General features: G+C 37.6%; 1 protein-coding gene across 2 annotated transcripts in view; it reads left to right on the forward strand.

Moving 5' to 3' along the window:
• The first annotated feature begins 600 nt into the window (after positions 1-600).
• The window catches only part of camkvl (CaM kinase-like vesicle-associated, like), a 50,749-nt gene continuing 36,453 nt past the window's right edge, over positions 601-14,896 (forward strand). The window contains exon 1 of one of the 2 annotated variants that reach the window (XM_015052364.1): positions 601-807. The gene's annotated coding sequence lies outside the window, so the exon portion shown is untranslated. The remainder of the gene's footprint in view (positions 808-14,896) is intronic. The other variant, XM_015052366.1, reaches the window with a different exon arrangement.

Below are 14,896 nucleotides of genomic sequence, written 5' to 3' on the forward strand. Positions count from 1 at the left end.
AACTTGGTTGGATTAATTTAAAACATAAAGCACCGGATAATCTGGCGGTCTGGACAGTTCTTTGTCGTATCCCTTCGTCTGTTTCTCTCTTCTCCTTGTTTTTTTTTGTCCCTTTCTCCATCTCCATCTCTACCCACGTGAAACTGTCTGTTTGTCTGAATCTGCCAAAGGCTGATGTCATTGTCCACCAGTGTGCTTCCATGTGTGGGATGAAATGAATGCCGAGGTATAATCCCACGGTTTAATCCCGACCACTCCCGCACCAACCGGACAGCCCAAGAAACAATCATGACAGGGGAGAGGCAGGTTTTTATTTTTTGGGGGGTGGGGGGTGGTAAAATATTATTAAAAAAAAGAAGCATGGAAGGTTTCTGTGGAGAATATTTCTTGTTGCCTTTATGAGACTTTTTTTTTTTAAAGAAAAAAAAAAGGCTCATTTTACTCAAAAATGCCCCCTCCTGCTGGGCAGAGAGTGAGATGGAGGGAAAGAGGGAAAGAGACCGAGAGATTAAAGATTATTTATTTCTCATGGGTGGGAGACAGCGAGGGAGAGAGAGTGAGTGAGTGGGAGGGAGGGCGGCAGTCAGAAGCACGCAAACTAATTTTCACCGATGAGCAGACAGTCGTGCCAGAGTGGGAGCTGCGCTCAGTTCACCTCTCCGGCGCTGCAGGTCTATTAACAAAGAGACTTTATTAGTAACATCTCTTTTTATTCTGCGAGCACTTGTTACCACGGCGGACCAGAGTTTCCTTTTGGGGATAAAGAGACTGCAGATCTGCACTTCTCCTAAGCAGCGACAACTTTAGGTAAGCCAATGCATCGAAGTTGAAATCTGTTTAATTTTTTTATTTATTTATTTATTTATTTGCATGCATGCATGGCCTGTTTGCAAAAACAGTAAGGAATCAAAACAAAACAAAACAAAACAAAACAAAACATTAAATAAAAAAATGTAACAAAAGCAAACGATCCAAGATCAAGAGATTTTTTTTTCTGGAGAGCTGCTCAACCAGCACGCTTAAAACAGCTGCAGTGAAAATCTCCAAATGAAAACAACTGGAAAGTGCCAGTAGTTTGATATTTCTATTATTAACCCAATGTGAAATCACAGTCAATACAGCATGACAGTTGCTTCAGCTGTTTTTTTGTGTTTTTTTTTTTTTTTTTTTTTTTTTTTTTTTTTTGGCTGTTGCAAAGTGTTAAAAGCCTGACAGATGACTGTCCATATTTGGGGTATTTGGCATTTTACTGTTAGGAATCCTGCTGCTCTTGCATTTCACTCTTAAGGAATCTCAACAATAGTCTCTTTCTCTGGCCAGACTGAGCCTTTGTTGTGGTACTTACATTCATTCACTTATCTATTCTTCAGATGTTCTTCACTTTTAAAAGCACGTTACAGTAGATCCATTTGTAGGGTTACGTAATAATTTCACTTCAAGGCGTCTTTTCTGGAAAACTGTATTTATTTAATGCAGTTCAAATAAGAAACTCATAAGTTATACATTTACATAAAATTATTTATTTCCAATTTTTATTATATCATTGCAGATAATAGAGGCTTACAATTAACAAAAACCAGGAAATCTACTTAAAAAAAAAAAACTTAATTACATGATAGATTAAAATTATATTTCTACTTGAAATTTCTTATGGTCTACAGACAGAGTTACCCTCCACAAGGTGTGCAAAATTCTTCACAGAGTGCTGCATCCAAACATAATAATGCAAAGTTAAGTGGAAGGAAAAAATGTGGTCGAAAACAAAGTGCTCATGCAATAGGAATAACAGCAGTCTGGAGAGGATTATATGGCAAACCTGACTCAAATGTTTGAAGGTAACTTAAGAAAATGCCAGTGTTGAAGCTGAAATGGTCACATTTCTTGTGTTAAGCAACTCCTGACCTAGAGAAATGTCTTATCTGGACTAAGGAGAAGAAGATGTGGACATTTGCTCTTTGTCCAAAATCCTCTATTCAGGTCAAAGTTAATTTTACATGTCAGCTGGAAATCTGAGGATATGGGGGAAGAATGCAAAAGAGACCTGACCAAGTATTGAGTGCAAATGATGTGAAGTAGAAAACTTACAGTGGACTCACAGTATGTAATATTTTGATTTTCTGAAAAGCTGAATGTTTTAATCTCTGAGCCAAAATCTTCTCATTTTACTGAAAGAAACAGATGGAATATAGCCACTCTGTGTGTAGTTAATCTATGCAATGAACTTATTCTACAACTTCAGATTAATTACTGAAAAAAATAAAATAAATCTTTCAACGTTTCAATACATTGAATTGCATCTGTGTATTGAAGCTGTTTCCATCTTAAGCTTCAATTAATTATTTATTCACTTCCCATTAACAGAACAGATGCAATGTATTGTGTTTTTGTTCCATTCTCGCCCATCCACTGCCTCAAGTTCTTCCTGAAATCAAGGTCAATAAGAAACATTATATAGATTACATTCCGAGAAACAGGCGGCAGAAATTATTGAGATTAACTCCCTGGTGCTTAGTGCAGCTTTACTAGAAGAGGTGCCAGAAAGGTATCGATTGAATAATTAAACTTATCAGAACTGATAAACTGCTTCCTATTAATTCCATAATGGTGATATTACGTCATATTTTATTTTTGCAATGAAAGCAGAATACAGCCCCTGTTGGCCTCATTAGACTTGTTTTTATATGAAAGAGGAGAAAAAGAGAATGCATCAGAGTAAGTCTGGTTGAAGCTACAACAGAACTACACCTCTGAGACAATGTAAGAGGTTGCTGAGCTAGAAAAGCAAATAAAGATGCATGGCGAAAGCATGTTTTGTAAATTCAAATGTGTGTCTCTATTCTATTTCTAGTCAGTTTATTCATTGAATTCAATGTAACGAGATGCAAACAACCTCCTATCAAACCCTGAGGTTGAAAACTTATTCTGTGTTTCTGCGTTTCATCCACCTTTCAAACACACCAGTATTTAAGATGCAACTTAAAATTCGACATTCTTCTTGGTGCTGTGCTTCTACAACACAGAATATCCACATTTCCTGAATGTGCAATCAACTGTTACACATAACGGTAACTTTGAATAAGGTAAATTAGCATTTAAAAACTAGAAATATCTGTAGACACAGATCAGTCGATTCGTTCTTCATGCCAGTGCTTACGTTAAGAAAAGAGACTGGGTTGGGAGATTATAATGGATCGTAACCTACTAGTCAGATGCATGTAGAGTAATATTAAAAAGTCAAATCATCTTACAGTGGGATAATAATGACATAACATTACTGTAAGATGTTTAGGACTGGTCATGCACAATTTATGTAATATCTATCAGCCTGTTTGTCTGCCAGTCTGTCTGTCTGTTTACGTCTAAAGTCCTCTTTCAGCCACTGCTTATAGAAGACCAGGCATCTAAAGGACAAAAAGATTACTCTTTTATACCTTACGATCGAATCTCCATTTTCAGTTTCACCAGTTTCATAACTACCAAAGTAAAACACAATGCACATAACCTAAAGTTTATATAATATTTTATTTGAAATATGTCAGGCGTTGTGCAGTAACCAGATTGATATTATTAGAAGACCAAAGATGCAGATTCTGTCATAACATGCTGATTTTCAGTTGACACTTAAACACTGTAGAAATTTTTGCAGGTACTAATGTTGAAACAGATCTTTTAGTTTGGTTATTACAAAAGGTAATGGACACCTAGACCATTTTAAAATATTATTCTAAGTGAGCTCCTTACCTAGTCCTGATTTTAAGCCAATGTTAACTTAATGACTAAAACACAACGTTTGTGATATTTGGAGGTAAACTCTAATTTAATAGGTTTACTTGATAAGCTTCTTTGACATTGTCCAGTTGTCAATATGTGAGATCAAATTTTTCCATTACGTCATCTTACAGTGTAAAATTACGAAAATGCCATAGAAAGTGTACATCCTGCAAAATGGAAATATTTCACATTGTGGAAAGGATGGGCAGACACGGTGTGGAAGCTAAAGGAGCGCCACCTATAGCTCTCACTAGGTAACACTAGTTGAACTCTGTAGTCAAGCCACAAAAAGTACACTATTACCTCAACACAGAGGGCAACTAATGAACCAGCAAATGTTGATATTATTATTATTATTTCAGTCAAAGTCTATGTATTAATTAATAAAATAATAAATACATTATATGGATGACAACGTAACTATAGTAACATTTTTTAGCTTCAAAATGATTAACTGTTGCCCTCTATTTTGAGTTAAATCATGTTGTGCATTTTTGTTTTACATTTAAACATAATAATCATGACAAAGTGGCGTTTTTACTCATGGTAGTTGCACCGTGAAGATCTCATTCCACTCTACGTTCTTGTGCTACTGCATCCAGCCATTCAGATTTTGTTGTCACTTTGATATATTACATGTATCATCATAAAACAAGATTCAAATCATCTGTGTGCCAACAGGTGTAATGCGTTTAAATGGCACGGCAAGGCACGGTATGATAAATGGAAATGATAGAGTCAATAATCCTGGTTTTATTCTTGTGTAAACGTTTTCTAATGTCATTGCGCTGCCGAGTCCCGGGCTTGCTCCAGTCTGCAACCAACACGTTCGCAGTTACAGTGATTTACCATCGCAGCAGCCGCCAGCACAGGTTACAGATGGTTGTAGGAGATTAGGAGGTGCCTCTATCCATCAGCGTGACTTTTTGAAACATCTGTGTAAAGTGACGCAGTGTTTGCTCAACGTCCCCACATTTGGTGGCCTGCAATGATCTTAATGTAGAACAGATAGCATAGAGGAAACACTTTTATCTTCTTCTTTTTTTAAAAAAAAACAACAAAAAAACAACAATTTATCAGTGTGCGAGACAAAACTGGTTTAGCTGGACAAGAAATGCCAATACATAACAGCCAGAATTTGCCGTTTTTTCACACTCACACACACACGCACACACACACACGCATGCTACAGTTATATAACAACAAGCTTCTGGACAAAGTGCGCACACAGCATATGTTTTTGTTTTCCTTTTTCCTCATAACTGAGCTTGGTGCCAGAGGTATCTCATGTCCTGCCCTCCTTGCTCATCTGCTGCCTTCCTGCACCCAGGCACACTCAAGTCAGCTGCTCCCTCAATCCTCCAGCTGAGCCCCGTGTCATTTACGGTCCTTACTCTCTTTTTCTATCCATCCGTTTTTCTGTTTGCCCATCCATCTATTTCTTTACCTGGGTAGGTAGTGTGGTGTATTCAAGATGCTGATGTGGTGACGCTTCAGGACTAAAACCCCTGAAGGCTGGACTTTGGTTGAACAGCCAAGATTGTATTGCAGACTGCAGCCTAAGTCAGCACAACTGAATCACGAGGAAACCTTGGCTCGATCATCGAGACGTCCGGCCGATCTCCAGAGAGTGTCCATTTTCTAGGTCTCTGACCAACATATATTTCCCAACGTAAACATATTGCCACATCCACATGTTTTATATTTACATCTTCATCAGGTCTTGACCTGTATTCCACGCATCCCAAAAAGTCCCCTTGTGTGTTCGGACATCACAGTAGCTAGCTGACTGGCTGGCCAGCAGGCTACAATCGAGCTAATGATGTAGCTGTTTAACTGATTTTCTAAACTAAATAATAACTTCCTTTCTGAAAAAAAACTTTATCCTATTTCACCATACTTCATTATTGACGATCGGATTATGTATTTGGATCTTTTTTCTCATTTTTTTTACTTCATATTTGTACAGAAAACCATGTTCTCCATGTATGGCTCTGACTCAGATTTTGCCATATGTTACGTGGTCACTGGCATTCTAAGGTCCAGTTTATGCTTCCAAGTGTTTTTGAATGTTTGAATGACCGTGCAATCTTTGTGATAAACAGCTTTGTTCAGTCTGCTATAGACTGAACAGACCCATGATTAGGTACCAACATTTGCTCGTTTCGTGTTGGACCCAATTTTATGCCTTAATTAGCTGTAGCACAGATTCAATCAAGTGTTGGGAACATTCCTCAGAGACCCATGAACGGTTTGTTTTTCTACCATGTTCTCGTCCAGTTTTGATGAGGTTCTGTTACTCCCCTCGGTTTCTTGTGTGGTGTTCTGCTGCTGTAGCTCATCTATTACAAGGTTTGATGTGTTCTGCAATGAAAGCTCCAATCCGGTACACATTGGTTGTAATGACTGTTTTTTGGGTTTCTGTTGGCCTTCTATCATGCTAAACCAATCTATGCATTGATACTTTGACAAACTCCCCTTACTGGTGCCATATGATTCATTGATTCACTATTCACGTCAACATGCAATTGAACAGGTGAACCCAATAACTTTGGGGGTGAGTGTATGTAGAAATCTGTGGAGGAAAACTATGTGAGGCACCAGACGCTGGAAAACGTTTCACTCAAGGACCCTGTGGTCCCACAAAACACAGTTGCTTCCTTGATGAGCAGTTGTTTGGACCGCTCCTCCTCTTCTATTTTGAATAGACAGCTGACAAATCAGTTCATTATAGCTGTTTGATTTGGCTGAAGTGTAAACTAGAGAAAGCATCTAAGTAGGACGCTATGATGCAGTTGACCTAAAAATAGTATGAATGTAAGCACAAGGATGTCAACAGATCCCTCTGGCTTCCACATGCAAACATGCATCCTTTACACACTTTACACCTTTACATCTCTATCTCCTGCCAGCATTGAGATTGTTTCAATTTAATTTCCCAATTCTCACACATGCCCTTCGTGTTAATATTTATAGAATACACATGAATATCAGACAGAATTTGATAATGGTTGGTATCAGTTTGTGTGTGCGTGTGCGTGTGTGTGTGTGTGTGTGTGTGTGTGTGTGTGTGTGTGTGAGATGGCTCAGAAAATAATAAGGAATGTCACATTTTTACTGAGATTCAAATCGTCAGTATGAGCATTGCAAATGAAAGTGGTTGTGCTGGCGACTGCTAATGGGCCGCGTTTCTAAAGGAAAACATTCGTAAAGCTCACTTTTAGACTTGTTGACCACTCAGAGCACTTTACATTACGAGCCACATCCAGACATTCAGACATCACGTCTTGGGTCCATTAAATCAGTTTTTCTCAGAAGTGTACTTAAAGGCTGTCAGTTAGCTTCTGATAGAAGCTAATGATGGAGTTGAATTGAAAATAGCAAAACAGTAACTATGCTTTGAGCAAAACAATAGATTGTGCTGGTGTATGTCTTTGCCCTTTTTAGCCATTATCCTTCCCTCTTTGTGAAAACAGTTATTTTATGTTCTCAATAATCAACATGTATTTATTTCCATTAAAGTTAGGTATTCCTGAATTAGAGACAAATATAATTTAAAAAAATCAAATCTCCCATAATTGAATTTAGTTGTAAATGATTTTCATATTTCAAATAATTCTGGTCCCAGTCACGCTTTAGGCCTGTTGACTCTAATTAAAACTAAATGTGTATGAGGGTCCTCCCAGATGCAAATATTATTATTAGCTGCAGAAATATAATACTATATCACCTCATATCGGTTGCAGTAGTGAATACAAAATATCTGTGAAACGGATTATTACAAATGCCCTTATAAAATGTTCAGCAGCAAGGGGCTGTGTTTTGTTTCAAAGACATTGGGTAAAAGTATGAAAGGTACAAGACTGGGTGGACACTCATTTGAACCAAGCTCTCTTGCTCTAGGATTTCTAGGTTAAGTTTCTGCTTGACGGACTACCATATCAATTTTGTTCTTATTCTGCTTTTTGATGGGCATAAAGATGGGCCTCGGTGACAGTAGATAACTTGCTGAGATGAAAATACAAGGTGCTTGAAGATTACAGCTGTTCAGCAAAATCTTTAGCTGGCTGTTTTATCGTATACTTTCATATGTTGAAGGACAAATTACTGGAGCTGCACGACCAGAAATCAGAATCAGTTCAAAGATTTTCCTCTTACTTAATAATACATACATAATACTTGCATACATACTTACACGACAAAGTGTTCCATATGTTGTATGTGAACTCTGCAGCTCTTGCAGCTGCATGACTGTGTCCCAGGTGGAAACCTATCCTTTCTCCACTTGTCGCGTTTGCAGGGAAAGTAGTGGATTTTCTCCACGTAACTGTTTTTGTCTTCTTCCGACGTTGTAGTGTTGATAGCTTCTGATATGTTGTGTTACTGCTCTTTTGGCACAAGTCCAAAGCATTCTTCATCTTCAGCTAACTTTGACTGGAAACTTGAAATGTTTTGTAATGTAGTCGCGATTTTCAATTTTTTTTTCACTTCATCTTGTTCTGATTCAGAATTTGAATGATTGGTGTCACCTTCAGCCACTGTGCAGAAGTTCTGCTATGGCGCTGCACTGTGACAGCCACTGTTCAATACTTGAGCAACGATTTCAGCTTCGTTCAGTAACAGAAACCTAACCAGGAAGTACATGCTTATGTAAACATGCTTTACAGAGATTATTGTGCTGAACACAAACAGTGATGTGAGTAGCTATTCAAGGAGTGAATGTTAACCAGCTTTGCATTTTCCCGCCCTTCACTTCAAATTATACTTTGCAAGAAACTGTTGACAAATTATGAAACTATAGAACTAAAAACACTCAAACTAGCATGCAAGCCAATGCAAGCGGCAACACAGCAGGAAGAGAAATTAAACTCATGAAATCTTCATAAAGTCACTGGCCCACGGTGGAAAGGTTCTGCACAAATCATTACATGCTCATTGGTGTGAGCCATAACAAATACAACAATTTATGGCAATTTAAAGTGAGCTGTGCCGGGTGGTGTTGTGGAAAAACGCTTTTCTTCCTCCAGCATTTCCATGCAAACAAATGTTTTATTTAGAAGAGAAAATAATTATAGAAAAGACAGGTCACAATGTGTTGTTTATAAAAAAAAAAAAACCCACTGACGAATCAAGGATATTTCTGCCTCAGAACAGTTTGAATAAGACCTAAATGCAGAAGAGGCAAAAGGATATTGGTTAAAAATTACTATTTGAAAATAAGTAATAATAAATAATTGTGAAAAACAAAAGTTAAGACAAAGGAATTTTAGAAATAAGGAGAACTAAAATCATAATTTCCACTTTGTTCCACATTGTGCAAAGTGGACCAAAGACTGTGATCCACACAGTCTGCAAAAGTTTCGATAAAACAGTCATTTCTGGGCTGTGTGCTCAAAGGTATTCTTATCTCACGTATTTGTTTTGTATTAATTTCACTTTTGGCGATAGCTCCATATCTCATCTACAAACAAGAGAGCACAGCCATTGTCTGCTCTCTTTGACTCAGTGAGGTTTGACCTCGGCTCAGAAGTCTGAAAAAGTGGAATATTGGGGGTGGGGGGCAAAAGACTCTTCCAAAGCAAGGATCTTTGAGGCCTCTTCTCATTCACATATAAGAAAATTGTTTTATGCACTTTGTTGTAGGATGCTTAATTAAGCAGCATTCAAGACATTGAAAATACATCTGTGGGGAGAGGGTGTAAATTACTAATGAGCTATCCCATCCCCAGGGTCTTCCTGCGTTATAGAAAAGGGAGGGAAGACACAAAAGAAAAAGAGGGGACAGAAAGAAAAGACAGATCAGAGGCAGAGGAGAAAGGAGGGAGAGAGAGTACTTCATTAAAATGGCATTCATTACCACTCCTTGTGTCTTTGCCCACATCTGTGAATTATTTTTTCCTCTTGTATACCTTGCTAAAAAAAAAATCTCCCTTTTTACGACTCTTGGTTCCATCTCCTCCTTTCGTCTTTGGGCATCTCTCACCTCCCTGTGTCTCAGTTGTGCCCTTCTCTCCCACTTCTTATTTATCTCTGTCATTATACAGCTGCAGTGTCCTTTTGAAGCAGACAGGGAAGAGAATGAAGCAAGAACGGCTGTTTTCTTCTTCTTCTTCCTCCTCTTCTTTCAAACAGCCCTCTGGAGGCCAAGCAGCCCCGTCCTGACATACACAGCCTGGCCTAATTTTATACGCAAGTCTCCTCACCTGTTAGTTGGGGCATTTCCTCATAGCTATGCAGACACAACAGAGCCAAATTGTGGTACAGTTGACTTGAAGTTTCATTGAGTTCAGCAGAAAAGTGCCATAAGTGGGCTAGAATCTGGGCCAGCACACAGAAGCTAGGTTACAGATCAGGAAAATGACATAAAGGGCACAACTGACACTGACAAAATTCCTCACACGTTACCGCACGTAATAGCTTTACTGACGAAAGATGAGATGATGAAATAAAAAAAAATAAAAAAAACAAGAGGCAAAAAAAATATAATTAGGCATAAACTCCATGGCAAGAATCTGCCACTTATTGCTTCCCTGTTATATTTATCATCAGGAGTCATCGGTTGTTCTTTCTCCACCAGCCCCAGTTGCATTGCTCCTTATATAACACCCCAAGCTGTTGTTAAAAGATGGATCCCACAAAGCTACTGCTTCATCACTCCTTCAACTGTGGCTCTCCTTCCAATCATAACCGCGGCTGCCAAAGTTTCCACCTTCTGCTAGCCTTTACCCCTGAACAGCAGCTGCAGCGCGCTACGTTTTAATTGAAAACAATTATGACAGAGCCATTGTGCTTGAGGAAATGGTTTGTGTGAAGGCACACAGATACAAGCAATTACATATCCTCGGAAAATGCCATTACCAGTATTCCAGATGGAGGATATCTAGCGTCTCCTTTTTGTACCGGTGTTGCCGAACGCACGGATGGATTTGAGATGGGAATACTTGGGGGATGGAGGGGGGGGGGGTTGCGTACTATCAGGGGCAGTTTAGCATCTGGTTGCAGTTCAGAAATGGTACCGGTGGGAGTGTCCGGATGTGAGTGTGAACACAAGACACAAGCAGCTCATTTAAAACTAATGATCAGCTGTGTTCCAGGAGCTGTGTGGTCGCTAACAAAGAAACACTTTGCTAATGAAGTGCCTACGTTTTACCGGCTTATGCTAATAGTCATCAGATTTAATTTGATGAACTCTACATTTGCTCTTCTTTTTTTTTTTTTTTTAACCCATGGGTATCAATGTTAAAATAGGTTAACAGCTATTATCCCAGGTATAATTGTTAACCCTTTAAGCCATAAGGGTGGAAAGGTAAATGGCCGCAGGCAAAGAAAATGCCAAAGTTATCAGATTAAAGTGGAAACTTTTGGTACCTCTGTAAAGGTAAGACATCAAAGAATGGTTTCCTGGTGTCAGTACTATTGTAGCTGTTACCCTGCCTGAATTAAATACAATGAATTTAGGATTTTTATAACCTCACCAAAATGTTGTTATAAATAAATATTGCAAAACATCACTAAAATATTATTTTTCACACAAAAAAGCAGTTTAGACTTTTAAATCTACATGTTGGGTAAAAGTTCACCAAATTTGGACTCAATCAGTTGAAAAATATAGCTTTTATAAATGTTTTACTGAGAAATGTCCCAGGCGGAGAGGTCATTTGGAGACATTTATCCAAAAATGTCTCCAAACTGTGCCAAATGTGTTTTTCACATCAATACTGGGAATTTCTTTAACTTAAATCACTGATTACCATTGAATGACACTTAGTACATATAATATAACCATTGGTCATGACATTTACCCCATTTATATGCAAAATGTACCACTGTGCACAGCATAATATATATATATATATATATATATATATATATATATATATATATATATATATATATATATATATATATATATATATATATATATAATGAACTGAATACTATTACTTTTACTCCAACTGGAAAACTTGGAGTAGCTATACTTCAAAATAACTTTTTGAAGTATAGCTAACAAAGAATAATAATAGTAATAAAATAATTGTTTTAAATAAAAAAAAAAATTACGAGTGTTTTAAATAAATAAATAAATTAATTAATAAAACCAAAACATCGAATTTTCCGTGTGAAGTTGCGGGAAAAAAACTTGCACATCACCGTCGCAACTACATATTATTCAGGTGGATGCGAACACAAAAATCGGCGCACCTCCTCACCCCCGGAGGAAGTGACGTGAACTTCCTCACGTCACTTCCTTCGGTGAAGGAAGTTGAAGGAGCACACCTATGGAGCACACGCTTTACATTTCTCAGGTGGAAACGTGTACAACATACGTTCGCTCTAAATCCCCCCACCCCTGACACGAAGGTACGTGAAAGGTAAAACTCGCTACATTTGCAGTCCGTATTCATGAAACAAGTCTGCGTGTGGAGACCACGTGTAGAGCGCATGAGAGGAGGTCCTATTACGCAGGAAAAATTCTGACCAGGTAGTAAATTTACATAGCCGATCATATGATATCTTCAAAGGTCACTCCCTTTCCTGTCATGTGATGCCTGTCAATGGAGCTCTGCTCATCTAAAAGGGTTGTTTTCGAAGAGAGTTCTTTGAAAACTACGAAATTTCCGAGGACCTTTCAATCTCGTCAGCTGTTTTGGAATAGCTGTAAAACCATAACATGTTGGGCAAAACTTGTATGCGGGATAGTTTTCGAATGATGAAAGCCCTCTTTAGCGGACGGAAAAAGAAAAAAAAAAAAAACAAGCAAAAACAGATCCACCACGAGGGATCGTCGGGCTTAAGGGGTTTTAAACAAGGTGCTACTGTAAATTTACTATTTAATATATGCAGGACATATACCTACTCTTAAAGTCGGTTCATAACCTAAGATCAATATTTTTGGATTGGAGTACCAAAATAAATCCCACACTTCCACAAGGAGAATATCTATCCATTGATATTCAAACCAGAGTCTGGGAGACCTAAGTGCTGACCTCAACACTGCCTTTACAACTAGATCTCAAGGAACCTTATTGATGGACATTATTTGCAGTTTCTCCTCCCTCACAAGTTGGGTGTCATGGTGAGGAAACTTCCCAAAGCAGTAATCAGAGGCAAACTTTATGAGACATAAGAGATGTGTGATGTGAGTCATACAACATTTGTCAACCAAGAATATATTGGACTGAACAGCTTTGATTTATTTTTAAATATCTAGACAAATGGTGACTTCTCTATATTCCAGAAATATCACCATGCTGTCACTCTAGTCATAATAACTATTTCCTGACTGGGTCTGGCAGCATTAAATATTGAGCAAAAGCTGCAACGGCACAATGTAGTCCAAAGTATTTTCACATGTTAAAATGATTTAGTAAAAATTTTTTACCCAAATCTAATTAGCAAAATTTGGAAATTGTTGTTCGCAGACATTATCTGTTCAATGTTATCCGTTCAAACCTACTCAAGTGAGCCATAAATATAGTGGTTTCTTAGATGTTCAGCCGAGACAGAACACAAAAGATCTTGTTGCTCTAATTGCAGTGAGAGGAGATACAAGTATTGGCTTAGAGAGAAGGATTAAAAATCCACAGCTCGACTCAGATTTGGCTGAGTAACTTTTTCTGGAATTCCAACTAAATTTATTTGAAAAGAAACATTTTTACTTTGCTAATTCTCTTCTCTTTTTATTGTTGGGAACATCTGCGCATCTCCCCCAAAGCATCACATTAGACACAATAGCTAAAACATGGTTTTTGGCAGTAAATAATGGCACAGTTGGCAATGTGCAAGGCGCAAAGCCTAGTAAACAAGTTGGCGTGATTCATTTAAATATTCTCCTTCCCATATTTTACACTCTCAAAGGGAAACTCCTATAAATAAGCATGCAACACTGAAAGTGCAAGGAGCACTGTGTCCACACCTTTCAGGCACAGATTTAGCTCCGCACTTGATAAGTAAATACAGACAGTTGCAAATTTATGCCAAATCTGCCTTGGCAACAGCTGCTAAACCTCACAAAACCAAAGACAGAGTCAATCTGCTCCAGGGATGTGGAGATTTCAGTCATTTGTTGCTTGCTCCAGCAAAGATAACAACAGGAGTGAGGAAGCGCTGAGAGGTCAGAACTGATCAGGATTTATTGGCTCAGCTGGTCATAAATGAGGCTTTATGTTCCCATTACATTATGCAAGTCAGGGTCTCTGTTGGCTACAGGTGAAATATGACCGCTCCACAGATGCACATACTGCAGGTCTGCTCCTTATTCCTCCTTCCTTTGGTCTCTTTGCAAAGGATGGATGAGTTTAATACTGAGAAAGTAAAAAGTCGGTTCCCTTTTATTTTGTAATTTGAGCGATAATAATTGATCTCAACATTTTTGCATCCTCTGCCTGTTGAGCCGCAGCTTGCCTTTCCTTGCCTTTGGGCAGTGTCCATTTCTTCATTTTTTTTTTTATTTTTCAAATCCTCTCTTATTCTTTGAAACAATTTGTCTTGTTGCATGATGAAAAGAAACCCTATCCTTTAATTAATTTAGCCAGGCTGGAGGTTTTTATTTTATTTTATTTTTATTTTTTTTAAAAGGACTGGCAATAAAAAAAATATTCTTCGTCATTAAATCTTCCTATAGCTATACTTATTTAGAGAGAGGTCACTTCACACAATTTAACAACCTTGGCTCTCAAAAACTGCTTCAGAAGCAAAAAAAAAAAAAAAAAACTGTCTTTGCTGCACATTTTATTCTGAGTATAGATAAAAATAGTTCTAATATTGAATGCAACATGGCCAACATTTTTTATCTTAGTCACAATTTCATTAATCATAAGACACAGAACTAAACATTTATCTGAAGACAACCAGAATATCGAGCCATTATATCTTGCTTTCAGCATGTTCTTACAGAATTTATGTTTTTGTTGTCTTAATACAGAAGAACTTTAAGTTTCACAAAAATCTTGCTCCATGTGCACAAAACTGAAAACTTATATATATATATATATATATATATATAAGTTTTCAGTTTTCAGTTTTGTGCACATGGAGCAAGATTATATATATATATATATATATATATATATATATATATATATATAAAAAAAGATATTTCATATAAAAACATTAAAAAAGACAT

The sequence above is a fragment of the Poecilia latipinna genome, unplaced genomic scaffold (genome assembly GCF_001443285.1).
Source record: "Poecilia latipinna isolate Pla-1442-1.1 unplaced genomic scaffold, P_latipinna-1.0 Scaffold1106, whole genome shotgun sequence".
Classification (NCBI taxonomy): domain Eukaryota; kingdom Metazoa; phylum Chordata; class Actinopteri; order Cyprinodontiformes; family Poeciliidae; genus Poecilia; species Poecilia latipinna.